Source organism: Panthera leo, chromosome B1 (assembly GCF_018350215.1).
Source record: "Panthera leo isolate Ple1 chromosome B1, P.leo_Ple1_pat1.1, whole genome shotgun sequence".
Classification (NCBI taxonomy): domain Eukaryota; kingdom Metazoa; phylum Chordata; class Mammalia; order Carnivora; family Felidae; genus Panthera; species Panthera leo.
The window spans coordinates 126347813-126368610 of record NC_056682.1 but is presented as its reverse complement, the minus strand read 5'-3'; the positions used below and the strand labels follow the sequence as shown (position 1 = coordinate 126368610).

Below are 20798 nucleotides of genomic sequence, written 5' to 3'. Positions count from 1 at the left end.
TGCTCTCAGCTGGGAGCCAGCTTCGGATCCTCTGTTTTCGTCTCTCTTTGCCCCTCTCCCCAACTCACTGTCTCCCTCTCTCAAAAATAAATAAACATTAAAGGAAAAGTTAGTTTTGGAAGAATTTTTTATAACATTAATGAAACCATATGTTCACTTCACTATCTTTCCCCACCTCATTTTTTTCTTGTTTTACATGAGTGGTGTTATCTACCCTTGTGTAAGTAAGCATTTCTTTGACAGCTGTTGATGTTGCCCATTTTATGTGATGATTAATGGAACAAAGTCTATCAACCTCTTTGGCGTTTAGTACTCCCAGCAGGACTAGATAGTTACAGCCCATGTCCATGATAGGCCTACATGAAAGAGCAAAATGGACTGGGAAGGTTAACAGGAGGAAATGAAAAAGAGCCACATTAGGTGGAGAAAAGAGACAATTTAAAAAAGGCCACAGTGGAGCACTTATTTACTGGGTAACATTTGGTACTCAGGCAATCTTCTTAACCCTTCACCCCTTCCTGCCTTTAAAATTTGGTTAATTTATGCTTCTTTTTAGGTAATATATTCATAGGGTTTGAAGTTCCAAAGATACAATAGCATGTAAAGGAGAATCTCATTTTTCCCGCCATTCATTTCCTCTTCTGGAAGCAACCAGTGCTAACATTTTCTTGTGTATACTTTCAGAAATGATCTATATAGATACATGTATATACATATATGTCCTTTCCACCTTCCTTTTCAACACAAATTGTATCCTTAAAAACTATATATTTTTTGGCATTTTTTTTTTCACTCAACCCCAAATTAATAAATATATCTTTATTCTTTTTATATAAAGCTGCATTGTTTGGATTGGTCATGATTTATTTAACTGTTTCCTATTGATAGACAAGTTGTTTCTTGTGTTTTACTGACACTGCAGTGTAATTTTTGCATTTATATACGTTGCATATATATGAACGTATCTATCAGATAAATTCCTAGAAATGGAATTGCTGAGTCAAAGGGCTATATATATTAATGATTTTGATTGATAGTGCCAAATATCTCTATAGAGGCACTCCTACCCACAATATGAGAATGCTGGTTTCCTCATACTTTCGCTAGCCCATGTTTCAACAGCCTTTGATCTTTCCTAATCAGATGGGCCTATTTTCACTTTTCTCTTTTTTATAGGACTTAATCACAAGTATTCTACTGAGGATTTTGTTTTTAAGTGGTTCATTATTTCCCATTTTGCATGAACATATGAAATAAAAAATGTGCCGCTCTTCTGTAAATGATACCATTAATTTCTAGGGATGATAGTCTGAGTTTTGTCATGCAGTTTTGATTAATAGTTACCTTTATCATTTATTTCCTGTTTTTTAAAAAATTTATTTCCTATTTCCAAATGGATTTCCTCTCAATGTTAACATATTACTTCCAATTACATGGTGAAATATTTTGCTTGTTTTTTGTTGAACGGTTTTTGGCATATTGCCCTGCCGTAGACTTTCTGGAAAGTTTAAGCAGATCACATTTAATAGACTCAAGGTCGTTACTTCTAGAGTTTCTCCTGGAGTCTGATATATTGTGGGATTTCAAATCCTGCTCTTCTCTAGCTCCCTTTAAATGATGTAACAAGGAGACTGGCCATTATGAGCTGTTCAGTGTGGCCCTCAGACACAGTAAAATTCACCCCTAGCAGACTCACTGTGTTTTCATTGTCAACCTTTATTGGCCAGTAGAGCTTAACTGAAGTGTTAAGTGTTCCATAGCATAGTGAGTCAGGCATTGTGAAGGCATACTAACAGTAGATTTCTTCATTTTACCTTGGTTTAAACAGCAGACTGTGTGTGTCGGTAACTTTGGTGACAAAAAGAGTAAGGATGCCAGGGATGTTTGTATTTTATGTGGTTAAAGGAGGAATGTGGAATTTCCCTTTAGTGTGTTGCTATAAATTTTTAAATATGATGAGAAGAGGGGCACCTGGCTGGCTCAGTCGGTGGAGCATGCAACTCTTCATCTCAGGGTCGTAGGTTCAAGTCTCACGTTGGGCACAGAGAGTACTTAAAAATAAAATCTTTGAAAAATATATGATGAGAAGAATTTGGAACTAGATAAGAATTTGTACCATTGGTTATTTGAATTCTGTGACTTGTTAAACATTTTTTTCCAGAATCCAAAAATTGATTTAACAGTGGCCATTGTTCTTCTTGATGATTGTCTTGGGTAAATTTTGATTTACTAAAATTTTATTTTAATGACATTAACAACTGAATGCCATTTACCATTAGTTCTGTCAGGGACTTAAGTGTTGTGATTTGGTTCTGTTGAGGATCCCAGTTATTAGCTCAGGATTTCACAAATGATTTCTGAGATTTTAACTTTTATAGGTGGCAAAATTAAAAATTAGTAAGGTTGTATAATGTTGGCTGGAGGTGGTTGTGGGTATGTTCTGAAGGTATTTTTCTTCTTGGGAAAAGGTAGTGGAGGACAAATGTCCTTTAGAAAACAAATGCTTTATCCCTTAAATTGGAACCCTTAGAGATGTTCTGGAGAAAGAAGTTTATACAAAGATAAAAGCATTATTATGCATGTCATTTTCATGATTTTGAACATTCTCTTGAAGTATCTCTATGCTACTTAACTTATAAATTTTCTACAAATAATTCTTCTGGTCTTTTTATAGTAGGCATTTCTTTTTATATATAACTGTCCATTCTGGAAGATTCTGGTTATTGGTATCCAATTCTCAGAGTGATATTCAATATTTTAGTAGACACATGTTTCCAAACTTCATCAGTGGTTTATGCCCTTGTAGTTCGGTTCTTCATATTCAGACTGGCAAGTTGCCCAACCAGGAATTCTGAAATCCTGCATTCAATGCATTATTGTCCTATTTAAAAACTGTTAACAGGGGCACCTGGGTGGCTCAGTCGGTTGAGCATCTGACTTTGGCTCAGGTCATTATCTCATGGTTCGTGAGTTTGAGCCCCACGTCGGACTCTGTACTGATAGCTCAGGACTTGGAGCCTGCTTTGGATTCTGTGTTCCCTCTCTCTCTGCTTCTCCCCTGTCTCTCTTTCACACTCTGTCTCTCTTTCAAAAAAAAATAAATAAAGATTTAAAAAAATAAGTAAATAAAAATAAAAACTGTTAAGAGCTTCTTGTTATCTGTTGAGTTATTGCTTTATTCCTCTGCATGGCATTCAGGCTGCATATACATGGGCCCACTTAATACAGCTGAGTTTATGGTCCAAAATGCCCATTTTTAACCCTAAAGTCCTTAATTTTTTGTGCTTACTACCTTTGTTTTCTTCTTACCTCTAAAGTTCTACCTATCTTTCAAGGCACATTCATATACCAGGTGCTCTTCCAAATTTTTGACTACTCCAACTTGCTTGGGTCTCCTTTCTTTTCTATATTAAATAGTAATAATAATAGCAATGTAAATATGCTGACATTTATTGAGCCCGTGTTATTGTCTAGGCCCTGCTGTAAGTGTTTTTCCTCATGTTCCAATATTTAATCCTCATAATGACCCTCTGAGGAAGTATGATTTTAAATCTCTGATTTATAGATGAAGAAACTGAGGGAGGAAGAAGTTAAATAACATGCCCAGAGTTACACAGATGGTAATTGATTAGGCTTAGGATTTGAAATCAAACGGAGTAGTAATAATGCTTTTTTTAACCAGGTTCTCTCTTTTCTGGGAATAGATGACAGTTTTAACTACTGACGGCCAAGTTCGTGAATGTGTTGTTGTTTCTTCTTCTTCTTCTTCTTCTTCTTCTTCTTCTTCTTCTTCTTCTTCTTCTTCTTCTCCTTCTTCTTCTTCTTCTCCTTCTTCTTCTTCTTCTCCTTCTTCTCCTTCTTCTCCTTCTTCTCCTTCTTCTCCTTCTTCTCCTTCTTCTCCTTCTTCTCCCTCCTTCTCCCTCCTTCCTTCTCTCTTCTTCTTTCTTCTTTCTTCTTCTTTCTTCTTCTTCTATCTCCCATGTGTGTATTTCTTAAAGAGACAATACATGCTGGAGAATCAAAGACTTGTATAAATGGGAATAACTGAGATTATTAAAAAAAAAAAATGACTGCTTTCCAAAGTGATTATCAAAGCCGATCTAAGAAATTTTACAAATGTAGATTTCAGGCCCTAGACTTTGAATTCAGGATGTTTAAGGATTCTTACATGCTGTCTGGATATTTCTCATCTACCGTTTGCGTTCCATTTTGTACACTAATATTTGGGAACCATGTATGGTATTGCTTTTTTAGAAAACATTTTTACTGTAGACCTTTTGTTAGGTCATTTCAGCAAAAAGGCTGAGGCTAAGTTACATTGGAACTGTCCTTGACTAAACAACGTGGTAGATCGACTTTTCTTCAACCATCAGTCTTTTCTCAGTTTTCAGAGTTCAATCACCATAGGTCAAATTATTTTTGTAAATAAATGACAATCAGAGTTTAGTTCTGTTTACAGTGTTTTATTAGTTTTTTTTTTTTTGAAGATTTTCTATTTATTTTGAGAGAGAGAGAGAGAGAGCACAATGCCCTGAGCAGGGGAGGGGCAAAGAGAGAGGGAGAGAGAGAATCCCACGTAGGGTCCACATGGAGCCAGACGCGTGGGGCTTGATCTCATGAACTGTGAGATCATGACCTGAGTGGAAATCAAGAGCTGAATACTCAACCAAATGAGCTATCCAGGCACCCCTGTTTACAATGTTTTAAGTATCTTTGTGACAAAGAGTTTTAGAGGATTGAAGTTGACATACTAATTATAATATTTTAATACTATAAAAGTTAATAATGTTAAATTTACCAAAGACTTTTTTAGGAATTTTTGACTATACTTGGTTTTATTTTATACCTCATTGCTAAATCAAAGTGGTAACATGTTAAAAAGAACTAGTTACAGTTTTTTTAATCCCATGAACCAGAGAATACTACAGACTTTTGGTCTTCATATTAGGTTTCACAGCAATATATGTAAGTACATATAAATAGGTCATATACTTTGTTAAATTGTAAACTCTCTTACCAGGAAAAAAACCCCTTACACTGTGAGTCTTATTTACTCAAGATCATGCTGGAATTCCCAATTTGTGTTCATTAGCTGTTGACTGATGATCATAATGATAATAGAGGACAGATGGGAAGCCGGGTTGCAATCTCAATCAAGTTTCCTGTATATTTGTCTGTTAATGTACATAATTGATAGAATTAACTGATGAAGCATTTTGGTGTTCCTTGTTTTTAGTTCTAGTTAGGCTTTGACTTTCTAGGAAATGTCCCAGAGGTTACATCATGTGATAACCCCCTGCCTCCCAAGGTACAGTCTTTCTCTGTGCCAGTCAGAATTTGTTTTCTGTAACTTTGACCCGATGATTCTGCTTCTCTCCTTTAGTGCTATGCACAACAAAGGATAACAGCCTTTCAAATAGTGACCGAGTTGTATTTCCCTTGGAGTCTTGTGGATATTCTGTAGGAAGCCATTTCTTCAAATGTTTCTCTCATGGCACTTTGCCTCTGTCTTCACACCCTTGGGCACATGCTTTTAGAAGTTTTTAAATGTCTTCTTATGTGTGACTCTCAGAACTGATTAAGACCAATGCAAAAGTATAGTTATTAAGTCAGGAAGCTTATTTTTGTATGACTGGATAGTGTGGGGTTTAGAAGCTGCTCTGAGCAGTGGGCTTAATGGAACCATCAGTGTTTTCTCTGTATGCTTTTGTACTGTTTGAAATTTTTAAACAAAAGAGAAAGAGAAAGAAAACTAAAACTGGCTTATGCTTTGTACATGTGTAAATTGAGGCTTGTCTGGACATACGTGGAGGTTAGCAGAGCCGAAGAGGGCAGGGGTGTGTGTATGGGTGTGTGCTGCTTGTGTGAAAGATCAAGGAACCTCATGGCAAGGAATTTAGGAAACAGATAATTGAGTGTATTCAAGCATAGTCTCTGGAGATTTTTGTTATTTTTGCTATCTTTTATGAGAGATGGGTAAATTCATGGTATAGCAGGGTATCTTCTAGCACTGCCTTTCTCCTGAGTGATTTGTGCCAGAGTCCAGAGATGGTAAGGAGTGACTCAACACCTATTTATTGATCTCTTACTGTGTACTAGGTTTTGGGTACAGAGGGTGGTTCTCTATTTTCTAACATAAAGGCACACAGAATGTGATATGAAATATGTGAACGAGCTTAGGCATAGGAGAGGACTTACATGTAATCAGATCAGGAAGAGAACACAATAATGTGTGTTGACCATGTAACCCGTGTTAGGATAGCAGGGAACTTCTAGAGGAGGATCTGTAGAATCCATGGAGGAGACACACGAAGAGGCAGTGGCGGGCAGAATTTGCCATACCAACATCTGGACTTGGAGTTATTTTTTCATTATCATTATTGAGCATCTGCTGTGTGCTCAGTACTGGCCTAGATACTGAAAATACAGTGATAAGCAAAACGAAGTCCTTTGTGTTATAGACCTCATATTCTAGTAAATGGGACTGGTAACTCAAAATATATAAACAAATAAGCAATGTAAATTAATAAGGCGATATGCTAGGGAATAATTGGGGAAAAAGGTTGAGTGTCTGGGGTGGTAAGGGTTTTACTTTATTTTTAAATGTTTATTTTGAGAGTGGGGGTGGGCAGAGAGACAGGGGGACAGAGGATCCAAAGTGGGCTCTGTGCTGACCGCAGCAAGTCTGATGGAGAGCTAGAATTCACCAACCATGAGATCATGACCTGAGCTGAAGTCAGACACTTAACTGACTGAGCCACCCAGGTGCCCCAAGGGTTTTACTTTAAATTGGGGGTCAAGAAAGGTCCTTCTGACTGAGGAGGTGACATTAACTTAAGAATAAGAAGCCAGTCATGGGAAGAGCCAGGAGGACAGTATTGCAGACAGAATGGGAAGTGCAAAAACCTTGAGACAGGAAAGAGCTTGGTGTGTTCAGGGAATAGAAAAGAGGCTAGTGTGCCACAGTGCAGTGAGCAAGGAGGAAAGTGGAGTGAGATGAGGTGCATCTAGTGTCAGAATGAGAGACGAGGTTCAGGGTGCTTGAGGAGGATAACCTTGGAAGCAATCATAGGACCACTCTTGGAGATTTTAGAGGATCCTGATTCCTTTGGATTAGAGCTGAGCTAGAGAGAGTGGGTTACTAACTATTGTGACCTTACCATATCTACAAAGTGATATGTTTTATTCATTTATTTAAAAATATTTTTATTTATTTTTGAGAGAGAGAGAGAGAGCGAGCACACATGTGTGTGAGTGCGGTGGGGGACAGAGAGAGAGAGTGAGACACAGAATCCAAAGCAGGCTCCAGGCTCTGAGCTGTCAGCACAGAGCCCAATGTGCTTAACTGACGGAGCCACCCAGGCGCCCCAAATTGGTGTGTTTTATAAATTGGTTTTGGTAAAAAAAAAAAAAGAAAAAAAGGATTAACTGTATACCCTGCCAAAGTGACTCTTCCGAAGTAAAATACTCAATATGTTTGTTTTGAAAAGTTATTTATTGTTACAGCATATACATTATTATTTTTTCATTGTTATTTACTCACTGATTACATTTTTTCTGTTTTGTGTTCTTTTAATTTTTTTATCACTGTAAGACAAGCAGCTTGTTGCCCAGATGGCTTCTGTTTTCATTTCCTTGTGATGTTATGACCTCTTCTATTTTAATAAAGAAATGTTGCATACACACTGAAGAGTTGTTTACAAATTATGTTGATTAACACTTTTGTTAGAGTATGCCTCAGAGATAAAGTGAGTGTTAGGATGTTTATTCTAGGTCCCATATGTTGAGCTGAAAAAGGTTTTAAAATGTATCTATTTTTAAAAAGAATGCTTTAGCTGTTGGTTGGTTGAAGCACCCAAGGTCAAAAGTTATGTTTTGTGACCTTTAATTATCTTAAGTGGAGGGAGTTTATAAGATTTAATGTTTTTCATTTCTGAATCTTTCAGAGAGGTTACTTTGGGTAGGGTTAACATCTAATAAGAGCAGTTGCCCGTTGATAATTTAGTAGACACATTGGTAATGGATAAACTGAGAGTGTCATCGCTATCATATAAATGTAAGTCTGCAGTAATAAATGACAGTGCCTTCGTAGATGATGTAACTTCATACTTCATACTTAGATTAGTTTTTTATAAATTCAAGACAAGAATGAGCTTTCCTGTGAGTTTTGGGTTATATTTACAAAATCATGCTTTACAACCAACTTACGAATTATCCGTAGTACATTAAATATGATAAAAGAATGCACTAGTATAAAATTTTAGATACAGTTTTCTTGATGATATTATCTTTTTTTTTTTTTTTAACGTTTATTTATTTTTGAGACAGAGAGAGACAGAGCATGAACGGGGGAGGGTCAGAGAGAGGGAGACACAGACTCTGAAACAGGCTCCAGGCTCTGAGCAGTCAGCACAGAGCCCGATGCGGGGCTTGAACTCACAGACCGCGAGATCATGACCTGAGCCGAAGTCGGACGCTTAACCGACTGAGCCACCCAGATGCCCCATGATGATATTATCTTAACATTTAAGTAACCTGGGACGCCTGGGTGACTCAGTCGTCTGGGCATCCAACTTCTGCTCGGGTCATGATCTCGCAGTTAACAAGTTCGAGTCCAACATCAGGCTCTGTGCTGACAGCTCAGAGCCTGGAGCCTGCTTCAGATTCTCTGTCTCCCTCTTTCTCTGCCCCTCCCCCATTCATGCTCTGTCTCTGTCTATCTCTCCAAAATAAATAAACATTAAAAAAAGTAAATAAAGTAACCTAATAATAATTAATTTTTAGCCTTAAAGAACACTTTAGGCAATTACGATCATATAGTAATGAATGGTCAAACATCTATGAATATTTTATTACCAAAGCTAATATACTAGCATTGTATTTTTTATTGACTGTTTTTTACAGTGATTTTTTTTTTGTAGGGTTTATATTTTCTCCCAACATAACATTTTAAGATTATAATTTTAGTGAACAGTGTTTAACATGCTGTTTAGTGTAGTTACTAAGTGCAAGCTCTTAGTGTGTGCATGTGAATCCTAGCTCTGAAATTAACAGATATATATATTTGTTCAAATATATATATTTGAAATTAAGATATATATATATATATAAATATATATATATATATATAAATAAATATATATAAATAACTGTACCCAGGTTCTTCAACTGTCAAATGGATGTAAAATATTTACATCATAGCGCTGTTGAATTAAATAAAGTAATACATGTAATGTACCTGGCTCATAGTAAGAACTTTGTGAAAATTCTCTAATAATAATAAAAGTTACCTTATCATGGGGTACCTGGCTGGCTCAGTTGGTGGAGCATGTGACTCTTGTTCTTGGGATTGTAAATTCGAGCCCCATGTCAGGTGTAGAGATTACTTAAAAATAGTAAAATCTTTAAAGAGAGGGAGGCAAACCATAAAAGAGACTCTTTTTTTTTTTTTTATGTTTATTTATTTATTTTGAGAGAGACAGAGACCTCGCAAGTTGGGGAAGGGCAGAAAGAGAGGGAGAGATAGAGAATCCCAAGCAGCCTCCCTGCTGTTAGCACAGAGCCTGATGTAGGGCTCAAACTCAGAACCATGAGAACTGTGAGAACTGTGACCTAAGCTGAAGCAAGAGTCAGGCGCTTAATATACTGAGCCGCCCAGGCTCCCGGAGACTCTTAACTATAGAGAAAAAACTGAGGGTTGCTGGAGGGGAGGTGCGTAGGGGGATGGGCTAAATGAGTGATGGGTATTAAGAAGGGCACTTGATGTGATGAGCATTGGGTGTTATATGTAAGTGATGAATCACTAAATTTTGCTTCTGAAACGAATATTATGCTATATGTTAACTAACAAGAATTTGAATAAAAAACTAGAAACAAAGAATAAAAATAAATGAAATGGAAAAAACAAAACAACAAAAAACAAAATCTTAAAAAAGTTACCTGATGGTAATAAATACTTACTGCTAATCTCTAGCTGAAGCAGTTTTGACTCTATTTTTGAAATAATTCTAGATCAATCACTTCTTTGATAACATCATCTTCAAAACTCAGTTGTGCCTTTCTTTTCTGAAGAAGTTTTATATTTTGGGGTTTTTACATAGGATTTTTTAGAAGCACCATCCTACACAACACACACAAACACATCCCCTGTGGTTTGAATTATTTCTTGAAGTTATCTTATAGAACGTGGATAATAAATATTTGTTAAATGAGTGGGCCATTTCCTTCTTCCGTCTGTCAGATCTTGCATAAACTCTCAAAGGGTTTTAAAAAGAGAATGGATACTAGTAATACCTCCAATTAGATATTCTTTCTACAGTGATTACTATTCACTAGAGATTTTCTTTTCTTTCTTTTTTTTTTAATTCTTTTAAAGTGACATGATAAGCTATATTGCTGGTGAAGGCAGTTGCTATAGGGGAGAATTTCTTTTTTTTTTTTTTTTTCCTCCAGTGAAGGATAAGTATGATTATAAGAGAACATGCAAGTGAAACGTAGGCTACACAAGCTAAGAAATGCGTGTGCCATTTGTACTGTCTCTTTTCAGGAGTTTTTGCAGTTCAGCAGCCTTTGTGTGTAGAGCTCTGTCCTCACTGTGCCATCTTAGTTTTCTGATTGTAGAGAACTGGACATGGCATGGGTGCCTGATCTAAATGTAGCCGTCTGTAGACAAAGTTAGGAGATCTGTATGCTGTCATACTATTTTTTTTATTTACACGCTCTATGCATTTTATGAAATGTAAGATCTAACCACTCTGAACTTCAGCTGTACAAATGAATATAAATCCTTGTTGCTCATTCATTAGTTTATTTACTTATTCCGTAAATATTTATCGAACATCACTTACATGCCAGGCACTGTCCTAGGCACTGAGAATACAGCCGTGTGAGTAAAATAAAGTCTGTGCTCTCTCAGACCTGTAATTTAGGGGAGTGAAAAAGAGACAATAGGCAAATAAAAAATAGTTGGTGTTAAATAGTTTGGGGGCAAAACACAGGAGTGTAGGGAAAGGGAGTGGCGGTTGATGGGGAATTACTAATTTATAGGAAGTGAACAAATAAGGCTTTTTGAGCAGATACTTGGATGAAGTTGGGGAAGAGCATTTTGGGCAAAGAGTAAAGACCCCGAGAGGAGTGTTTACTTAGTATGTTTGAGGAACTTACAGGTAAGCCTTCAGTGGCTGGAGCGGACTGAAAGGATGGTGGTAGAAGATGATTTTAGAGAATTGAGGGTAGTTATTTCCCAACATAGATTGTATTAAAATCTACAGCAGTTTAGTTGAGAGGAAAGAAGCATTTTGCCTTTAGATTAAAATAAGACCATGTCAGTATAGCGAGAGTTTTTGTTTTTTTTTGTAGCATAGTACACACTACTGTGGTACACAGTAAGTGGTTTCTCTGAAGTCTGAAGAGTCTGCTGATTGCAGTGTTATTTTATTCAGGACTGATGTTAAGTTTCAATAGTATTTGAGGTTTAAAAGGTTGTGAACATTGGTATTTGTATATGCTTAGTATTTTTGTTTATATGTAGCAGGAGTAACTGATTATAAATGAGAAGTGGGGTCAGATTACATACATGTATATAGTTCAGTAATAATAACTTTTATGGAGTGATGACTATTGCTGTCACCCTTACAATTAATATTCACTTTGAAAAGTAAGGTGAAACAAACAAAGTTATTTTTGTCTTTACTCCAAGATTTTGTCTTTATCCTTGTTTTTCAGCTTTGTAATGGAGATAGAGGAATTTTAGTATCTTTGGGTAATCATTAAAGTAACATGCAGATTATTAGAGGCATATGAATATGGAAAATCATTTAGTCTGTTTTGGGAATTTTCAAAAAAATATTTGAAATTGCCTTTTTAAGTTTTATTTTCAGAAACATTTCCTGGTCTTGTTACAGTAGATGATCATGAGGGGCGCCTGGCAGGTGTGTGACTCTTGATCTCAGGGATGTGAGTTCAAGGTCCACATTGGGTATGGAGCCTACTTAAAAAAGAAACAAACAGAAAAAAGAGTGGATGATCATGAAAATGTTTCATTTATACCTGGCAGGAGTAACCTTTTAAAGTCCTCTAACTTATCAGTTGAACTGGTAACCATAAACCAATTGTCTTGGCTTTTGTTCTAGTCATTAGATTGGAATTTTAAATAAAAATAGCTTATTGAATAGTTTCTTCAGGAAGGGCAGTTTTCCCAAAGAGTTTTCAGTTTATTATCATCATTAAACCTTCATTCTTTTTAAGATTTAAGTTTTATCATCGCTAGACAGTTTCCCAATTAAACGTTTCATAATCAGCTGTATGACATTTTGCATCAGTGAAACCCCACCGTTTTTATTTGTCTGAAGAAGGGGCAAGAAACATTAGAAACAAATTTTCTCATCAGAGGAGACTTGGTTTTTTTTTAAATGTGTATTTTTGAGAGCAAGAGAGACAGAGTGTGTGAGTGAGAGAGGGGCAGAGAGAGGGAGACACAGAATCTGAATCAGGCTCCATGCTTTGAGCTGTCAGCACAGGGCCTGATGTTGGGCTCGAATTCACGAACTGTGAGATCATGACCTGAGCCGCCCAGGCGCCCCAAAGGAGACTGTTATGTAAAGGAAAGATTTATTCTAATGGAGAACTACTTTATTAATTCAATCTAATTAATGGTAAAGCTCCAAATATAACACAGATGAGTTACTCCTCTAGATTGATAACAATTTTAAACTTATTTTTCAAAGATTTTGTGAAGTAAGTATTTTCTTCAACAAAATTTGGAAGTTGACTTATTAGGCTGTTTAAATAAGGTCTTGTGCTTGTTTCATTTTTGATGATGTAGGTTTTTGTAGATGGCAGTATACTTGAGTTTCATGGTCAATTTTGGTTTCCACCGGAAATGATTATTATTTGCTTTGGGTTTGATTTTTTTTTTTTTTAATCTTATAAAGTCATGGTCTTTAAAAAGGAAGATTTTTAAAAAATAAAAACCAGTGGTGACCAGGGTTGGGAAGAAAGGGAAATGGGGAATTGTTTAACAGGTATAACATTTCAGTTTTGCAATTTGAAAGAATTCTGGAGCTCTGTTGCACAATAATGTGAATGTATTTACCACTATGGAACTATTCCCTTAAAAATGGTTAAGATGGTTTAAGAAAAAAGAAAAAATAACAGTATATTGAACTGCTGGACTTTTTAAAAAATTCATCTCATAAATAGCACATACAGGATGGTAGAAGTTGTTGTGACTTTTATTTGATCAACAGAAAATGATTATTTATAAGACCTTATTTCTTATAAATATTACAGATACACATTTTTTAAAAAGATTTTTTTTCCTTGAAGTTCTCAGAGAAAAATAATTTTTTTAAAAATTTATTGTCAAGTTAGCTATCATACAGTGTATACAGTGTGCTCTTGGTTTTGGGGACCAGAGAAATTTTAATAGCATTTGGACAGGAATGAGTAGACAGCAGATTATTACAGACTTTTACTTGACATTATGAAAACTAAAATTTAACTTTAGGGCTTGAGGTGGTTATGGTAATGTGATTTCTTAACTAAACTGGAAGATTTACCAGGGAATAGCTTCTGTATTTAAAGATAGTGGAAAGTTTGTCAGAATTGGCAAACTACCTCCTAGTTCAGTAATTCTAAGGCATTATAATCTGCCTTCTCTTTAAACACACATACATCCCACAAAAACTTTATATATTGCTCCTAGGTCTTTTAAGCTGCTAGGTAATTCATAAAGTATTTAATATATAAACTAAAATCAAAATGTCATAAATATGCCTACATATTTCTTGGTATGAAGTATGGATCACTTGCCAATGTCATATGAAATGGTTAACACTCTGAAGCCTGATTTTTCACATATTGGTGGTCAAAGTGCCTACATAGCATACATCTACATGAGGAAGCCAGTGCTGTGTTTTACTTCTGACCATCTGGAATTAGCTACCTCGTTTCCTTACAGTTTTCTAACACATTATTTCTGATTGGATGTTATTTGCAGTCCCAGTATTTAAATGTTTTACCTTGGATGGGTAAGAGTGTCACTGTTGTAGATAGCCCAAACCTCTGTTCCCACTTTTTCTTACTACAAGTAAAGTGAATTTTGGCCTGTAATCTAGCCTGGAGATGCGCTCTGTAACCTTACGGAACATTTTCTTGATTTCTTTGTTTAAGCATCTTAAAGCATTAAAAGTGGCTTGTGTTATTTGAGACACACTTCCTTTTTTGTAATTGGCCTTTTTGACTTTTTCATGTTTATAGGTTTTGTTTTGTTTTGTTTTTTTAAGTTGAAATTTGAGAGAAGAGAGTGAAACTATGACTTTTAGTTTTTCATTTTAAAGTGGTTTGTGTAAGTGACCTAGAGGGGCGCTTGGCTCAGTGGGTTAAGAATCTGACTTCGACTCAGGTCATGATTTCACAGTTTATGGGTTCGAGCCCTGTGTTGGGCTCTGTACTGACAGCTCAGAGCCTGGAGCCTACTTTGATTTCTGTCTCCCTCTCTCTCTCTGCCCTTCTCCCGCTCACACTCTGTCTCTCAAAAAATCAACATTAAAAAAAGGTGACCTGGAATAGATAAAATGTAGTGAAACAAAAAATTTAAGAAAATTTGGCTTATGGTTACATATGTTTGCAAAATTTTACTTTAGTATAGATTTTTATGAACCTCCTTAAAATCAATGAAAAGTTACTAATCAAATGAATCTATCTTGTTATGGCTTCATTTTTGTGGTTAAGTATACAGCATTTCACTTTTGATAGTAGGTTAGGCAAAAAAGAAATTAAAGAAGGTTACTGTACCCAGTAGAATATGGTTTAATGTAGTATTACACCTATACCAGGTCTTAGTGAACTCAGTCTGGCTGGAAGTGTTAGGCTATGAGCAGAAACTTGAGGCAAGTGGTTGAAATTTATAATATCAGTGATTTCTAGAGACAGTGATGTCTTTGATTTTGCAAAACACACACCAACCACTATTCCAGTATACTTTTTTTTTTTTTTTTTACATTTTTCTTAGTCCATTTCTTTCCCATTATTTGTTAGTCAGAATGACCCTTTAAGGGAGTTTGATGGGAGATGGTGGAGGATCTTTGTATATTGGGTTGTTTTCAAGGCAATTCATAATGAGATGCTAAACCATTCTTAAATTATTCCACCTTATATTAAGATATGGATAACTTATAGATAAATTATTCTATCCTATTGTGATGTTTTTCTCATGTAACCTTTTTATCTGTTTTCACTCATATTGTCATCATTTTATGATATTTGTCTTTGCTTTGATTCAGAGTTTTTAACCTTGGCAGAAACATTCTGGCAAAACTTGTAAGAAGCTAATTTTTAAGCTTCTGAATAAAACTTTCCATTGTCTTTCAGCAGCTTTTGAATTTTTCTTGTTTCTGGAGAAAATGCTAGTGGGAGGAGGGAGAAGAAGGGAAAAAGTTAGGAGTTTCCCAGGAAGCTAGACCTTAAACCTCATTTAATAGTGGATTACTAAATCAGCAGCCATGGTTTTTATTAAGTTCTTTAAAAACATTTTATTTACTGATGTATTTATGTATTTATTTATTTATACATACTTTTTAAGGTACTACTTTTTTTCTTTTTTTACTTACCATGATGACTTTTTAGATAAATGTGGTCCCTAGAGAATATACATTAGTGTTAAGTGATTCCACATCATGGGTAATTCACGTATCTTAAATTTTTTGTGTTTTGTTCCCCTCTTCCGCCCCCGCCCCCCCCCCCCCCCCCCCAGGTTCAGTAAACATTGCTTTGAATTACCAACTTCTGTGAAATCTCTCATTAACTCCTTGCTTTGAGGAACTAAATGAATCAGGGCCCAGGTAGGAAAATGAAAACACATTAGGTGTTTTAAATAGGAAATTTTAATACAAGGAATTCGTAAACACATTTTAGTTGAGAAAAGAAACTCAGCAGGGTATGGCAAGGTTGTCTACAAATGAGCAACAGTAGGAAACGGTTGCCATCTTTAGGACCAAGAGAGACAATGGGAAGATGTGATGTTACCAGAGGTGGGGCATGGGGGATGTGTGGCTAAAACCACAGAGAGGGTCCAGAGTGGGACCATGAAGCCAGGGGCTGACTAACTAGAGGTAGAACCACAGAAAAGATGTAGAAAGGGGAGAAATATCAGGGGTTCTCTCCTATCCCCCAGGGCTCAGCCATTGCCTCTCTTATTCGTGGGACTTATCCAAAAGCCAGAGCAAGGGAGCCTGGGGAATGTAGTTCCTTGACATAGAGAGAGAGAAGCAAAGAAAGGCAGAGTATTGATCTGAGAGCAAAGAGACAAATGTGACCAGTATAGATAATACAAAAATAATGATTTTTTTCCCCTTGGAAACTGGTAATATTCATGCTTTCATATTCGAAGACACTCCTCCCATGGCTCAGGAAACTCGTAGAAGATGGAAATAATTACGATGTATATGGTTTCAGTTTTCAGGAACCCTTTATTATTAGTACTGTTTAAGTGTTACTACATTTGCTGCATATATTTCTGCCAGTTCATTTTTATTGTTTATATATTTTTGACAACAAGAATTTATCATTTTCATTTCGTATTTTTTGTTCATTTATTTATTTTTAATGTCTTCAAAGATTAGAAAGTCAGTTCCCTTGAGCTATTTAATAAATATTCTGTCCTGTCATTTGCTTTTTCTAGGTTGTCAACATTTTTAAACTCTGTAATCCACCTAGAATTATTTTTGGTATGGGGTGATGCATTATTTTAATGCCAATTAAGATAGTTTACTTCTTTTTAAATAAAGATTATCTATGCTTTGAGAATCTTGATCTTTTCTTTTTAAATTGCCCTATGTCGGATTTCTTTAAATTTGGTAGATATTGACCTATAGTTATATTACAAATTTTATTTGAAGTATCATCCTTGCTAATTCCTTAATTTATTGGCTAAAATGTGCTTCTGTTTGTTTCTTTATGTTTATTTATTTATTTTGAGAGAGACAGAGATAGTGCAGTTGGGGGAGGGGCAGAGAGATAGGGAGAGAGAGAGAATCCCAAGCAGGCTCTGCACTGCCAGTGCTGAGCCCAGTTTGAGGTTCAAACCCACGAAGCTGCGAGATCATGACCCAAGCCAAAACTGAGTCGGATGCTTACCCGACTGAGCCACCCAGGCGCCCCTGTACTTCTATTTTTAAAAACATGTGTGAAGTGGTTACCCGAAGACATTTCACCTCCATTTATTTGCTTATTTATTTATTTTCGATTTTATGTTTAAATAATCTCTGTATCCAGTGTGGGGTTCGAACTTTGAACCCTGAGATTAAAGTTCATTTGCTCTACTGACTGAGCCAGCAGGTGCCCCTTACCTACTTTTTTTTTTTTTTTTTTAATTAAAAAGTCTCAGATGTCATATTGTGATTTAGGTTAATTTTAAGACCGTTTGATACTAACAAACAAATAGCTATAAGTTCAATATTGATGCATAGCATCTCTGTTAATTACTTTTTATGTGCGGGTTCACAAACAACTGTTGTGATTTTTATTTTTTAGTTTAATTGTTGGAGAATAGAGTGCCTGTGTTGAGTAATCGGTGTCTAATGTGTTTTGAACGTGGCCTTTTAAAATCAATTGCTGTAATTATATTAATCTGCTAATTGTGGTGTGGAACATTGTCTAAATTTAGTAGGGAAGTAAAAGAATGTCAGAAGAAAGGAAAGGTTGTTTACTTAATAATTAACTCCTTAGCTTTTCTCATGATGCTTATTGACTTGAAAGTGTTGAAACTCTGAAAGTAAGTAGAGAGGGCATCACTTTTTATTTTATTTGCTTATGAAATACATATTATTAAGACATTTGTAGAGTAACAGTAGTTAAGTTAGCATTTTTTTAAAAAAGTGGATTGTAAGGGAAGGTGGGAGAGATGAATTTAAAGTGCATTATTTATCAGAAAAGATTCTGAAAAACTAGCCCTTCATTTTTAGTTTAAGTATGAGATTTGTTTTCACTTCCTCTCTAGTCACAATTTTAAATTTTGGTGTAACTGGTAATAACTTAAAGCATTAATACAAATTTAAACTTTTTGACATAGAAATTTCAACATTATAGAAGTAGAATAATATAATGAGCCCAGTGTATCCATCACTGAGGTTCAACTCAGTATGTAAATTAATTTCGTTTTATCTATATTTTCATTGACTTCTACCTTCACTTCTGGCGTTCTTTTGAAGCAAATTCTAGCTATCATATTATTTCATCCAAATATTCCAGTATGTGGCTCAAAGAGTAAGCACATTCTTGTTGTTGTTGTTTTTTAAGAGTTTTACTTTATTTTTTTAGAGTAATAGCTGCACCCAACATGGGGCTTGAATCCATGACCCCGAGATCAAGAGTTGCATGCTTAGCTGACTGAGCCAGCCAGTCACCCCAGTAAAAATTCTTTTTAAAAACATAATTGTAGTGCCTTTATCACCCCTGAAAAGTTGACAACAGTTTTCCAATATCAGCTCTTTAAAGTTCTCATTTTCCTGATTGTCATCCATAAACATATACAGTAAAACCTTGGATTGCAAGTAACTTGGTCTGCAATTGTTCTATAAGATGAGCAAACATTTCTAATAAATTTTAACTGATAAACTAGCGACGTCTTGCAATACAAGTAGTACAAGGCACTGAATGTCACATGATCACAACTGAGCCAATGGTTCTTGAAATTCGCTTTGACATACAAGTGCTTTGGATTACAAGCATGTTTCTGGAATGAATTATGCTCACAAACCAAAGTTTTACTATATTTGTGTTATAAGAATAATTATTTTTTTAACAATCTGTTTGAATCAAGATCTGGATAAGGTCCATTTTTTAGGATTAGGATTCGTTTATAAATTTCTTTAATCCATTTTAATCTATAACTTCTTTGATAGTTTGTTTTTTCTTACAATTTTTTGCTAAAGTAAGTGGGCCATTTGTATTATATAAAACATTTTTTTGAGGGATAACTTTATTATTGTAGAAATATAGTGCTGGGTCAGTATGAGTGCTTTTCAGATTTGTCTTTTGTTTACTGTGTTCATGATTTTTGTCATATTCTCAATTTATTATTTGCTTACTCTTGTCCTGTTTTAACAAAATCCATTCTTCTCATTCTAGTCATTCACATTTATGGGATAATGGTTTTGATGTCTTATTATATTTTAAAATACCTGTTAAGATGAGTATATATTAGGATAAAACTCTTCATCCGTGTATCATCTAAAATCATCTTGAGCAGGCACCTGGGTGGTTCAGTCAGTTAAGCATCTGACTTCAGCTCGGGTCATGGATCTACCAGTTGGTGAGTTTGAGCCCCTCCCCCGGTTGGGCTCTGTGCTGACAACTCGGAGCCTGGAGCCTGCTTCAGATTCTGTGTCTCCCTTTCTCTCTGCCCCTCCCCTGTTTGCGCTCTTTTTCTCTGTCTCTCTCAAAAATAAATAAACATTAAAAACAAATTAAATTCATCTTGAGTACCACACATTAGGAAACACTGCTTTAATATTAATTCCTCTTTGCCTTATTCCCTCTACTCACCTCCTGTGTTGAAATCTAATCAGTGACCCCATGAGGGACCAATTTGAAACCTTAGATATATTATCTGCATGTCTCCCAAAACAAGGTACATTCTGTGCGAAGTACAGTTTTACTAGCACACTGCTAGTGAGGTGTGTTACCAATCTGAGATTATGGTCTAGCCATCTCAGCATTTCTATCTTTCAGGCTCAAATTCCATTACGTGTGACCTGTAATTTTACAGAGGAAGGAAAAACATTAAGAAGCTGCTTCTGGATTGTCCTGAAATCCTTCGTTTTTTGTTGATAAATGGAGTTAAGTGATGACTGAAAACATTTTTCTTTTTGTTGAATAAGATTTAACTTTTAGGGAAAGTTAAATTTTAAGAGTATAAATTAAGAAGAAAGCACAGTGATAGGGTGGCCAGCTAAGAGATTGGCCTTTGTAGAGTTATTGCAGTGCAGTCTAAGGATGGTTGCTAGGTTGTATTTCTGTTTCCCTGAGTCAGGTGCCTCTATTCCCTATTGATTTACTTCTTCTCCTTGTCAGGAAACTGAACAAAATGCTTGGACTTTCTACCATTTGTGACTATTAAAAAGTAGGTGAAATTTACGTATGTGGGTGGCTGAGGAGAAAGAACAAAAGAACCTGGGGCAGTGATGTTGTTGTGGAACTGCCTTGGACTGCCCACCTTCGCCCTTCTCTTTACATGAAGAAAATAATTTATTTTTTACTAAAAGCACCCTAGAAGGATTTTCTGGTATGTGCAGCTGATTATAATCCTAACTTCACTGCATAAGAAACATTTTATCTCACACCAGAGCCTTTCTTACTAAAAGTTGTTAGTATCTCCCAGATGGACATTTTGTCCGTGAACTTAAGTCATTGTAGAACTTGACCAGCTGGGATGGAGAGGTCATGAGAAAACAGTGTATTTTCAGTATAATTTGAATATAATACATCATCAAGAATCATTTGGTTCCCTTCCTGAACAGTAAGTTGAAGAAAACTTTTGATCCAGATAAATTCTTGCAGTTTGGTTTCTGCATGTTTTTCGCAGCTTTCTTAACCTCTTGCAGCCTGGCCATTCGTTTCTTAAGATGCAGCCACTAAGAAATATGGCACATGGCACATATCCAGAAAGTCACTGTTTCTGCTTGCTGATTTTAGCCTGCCTGTGCTCCCTTAAAATATTCATTAGGAATGGAGACTCCTTTATGTTTATTAGACCCATGCTGCAAATGTTCAGGAATTGCTTTATTGACTATGCCTAA

At 35.7% G+C, this 20798-nt stretch overlaps 1 protein-coding gene across 8 annotated transcripts in view; it reads left to right on the top strand.

The window, feature by feature from the left end:
- Positions 1-20798, top strand: part of PDLIM5 (PDZ and LIM domain 5) — a 219392-nt gene that overhangs the window by 10253 nt on the left and 188341 nt on the right. The gene's annotated exons all lie outside the window — the stretch shown is intronic.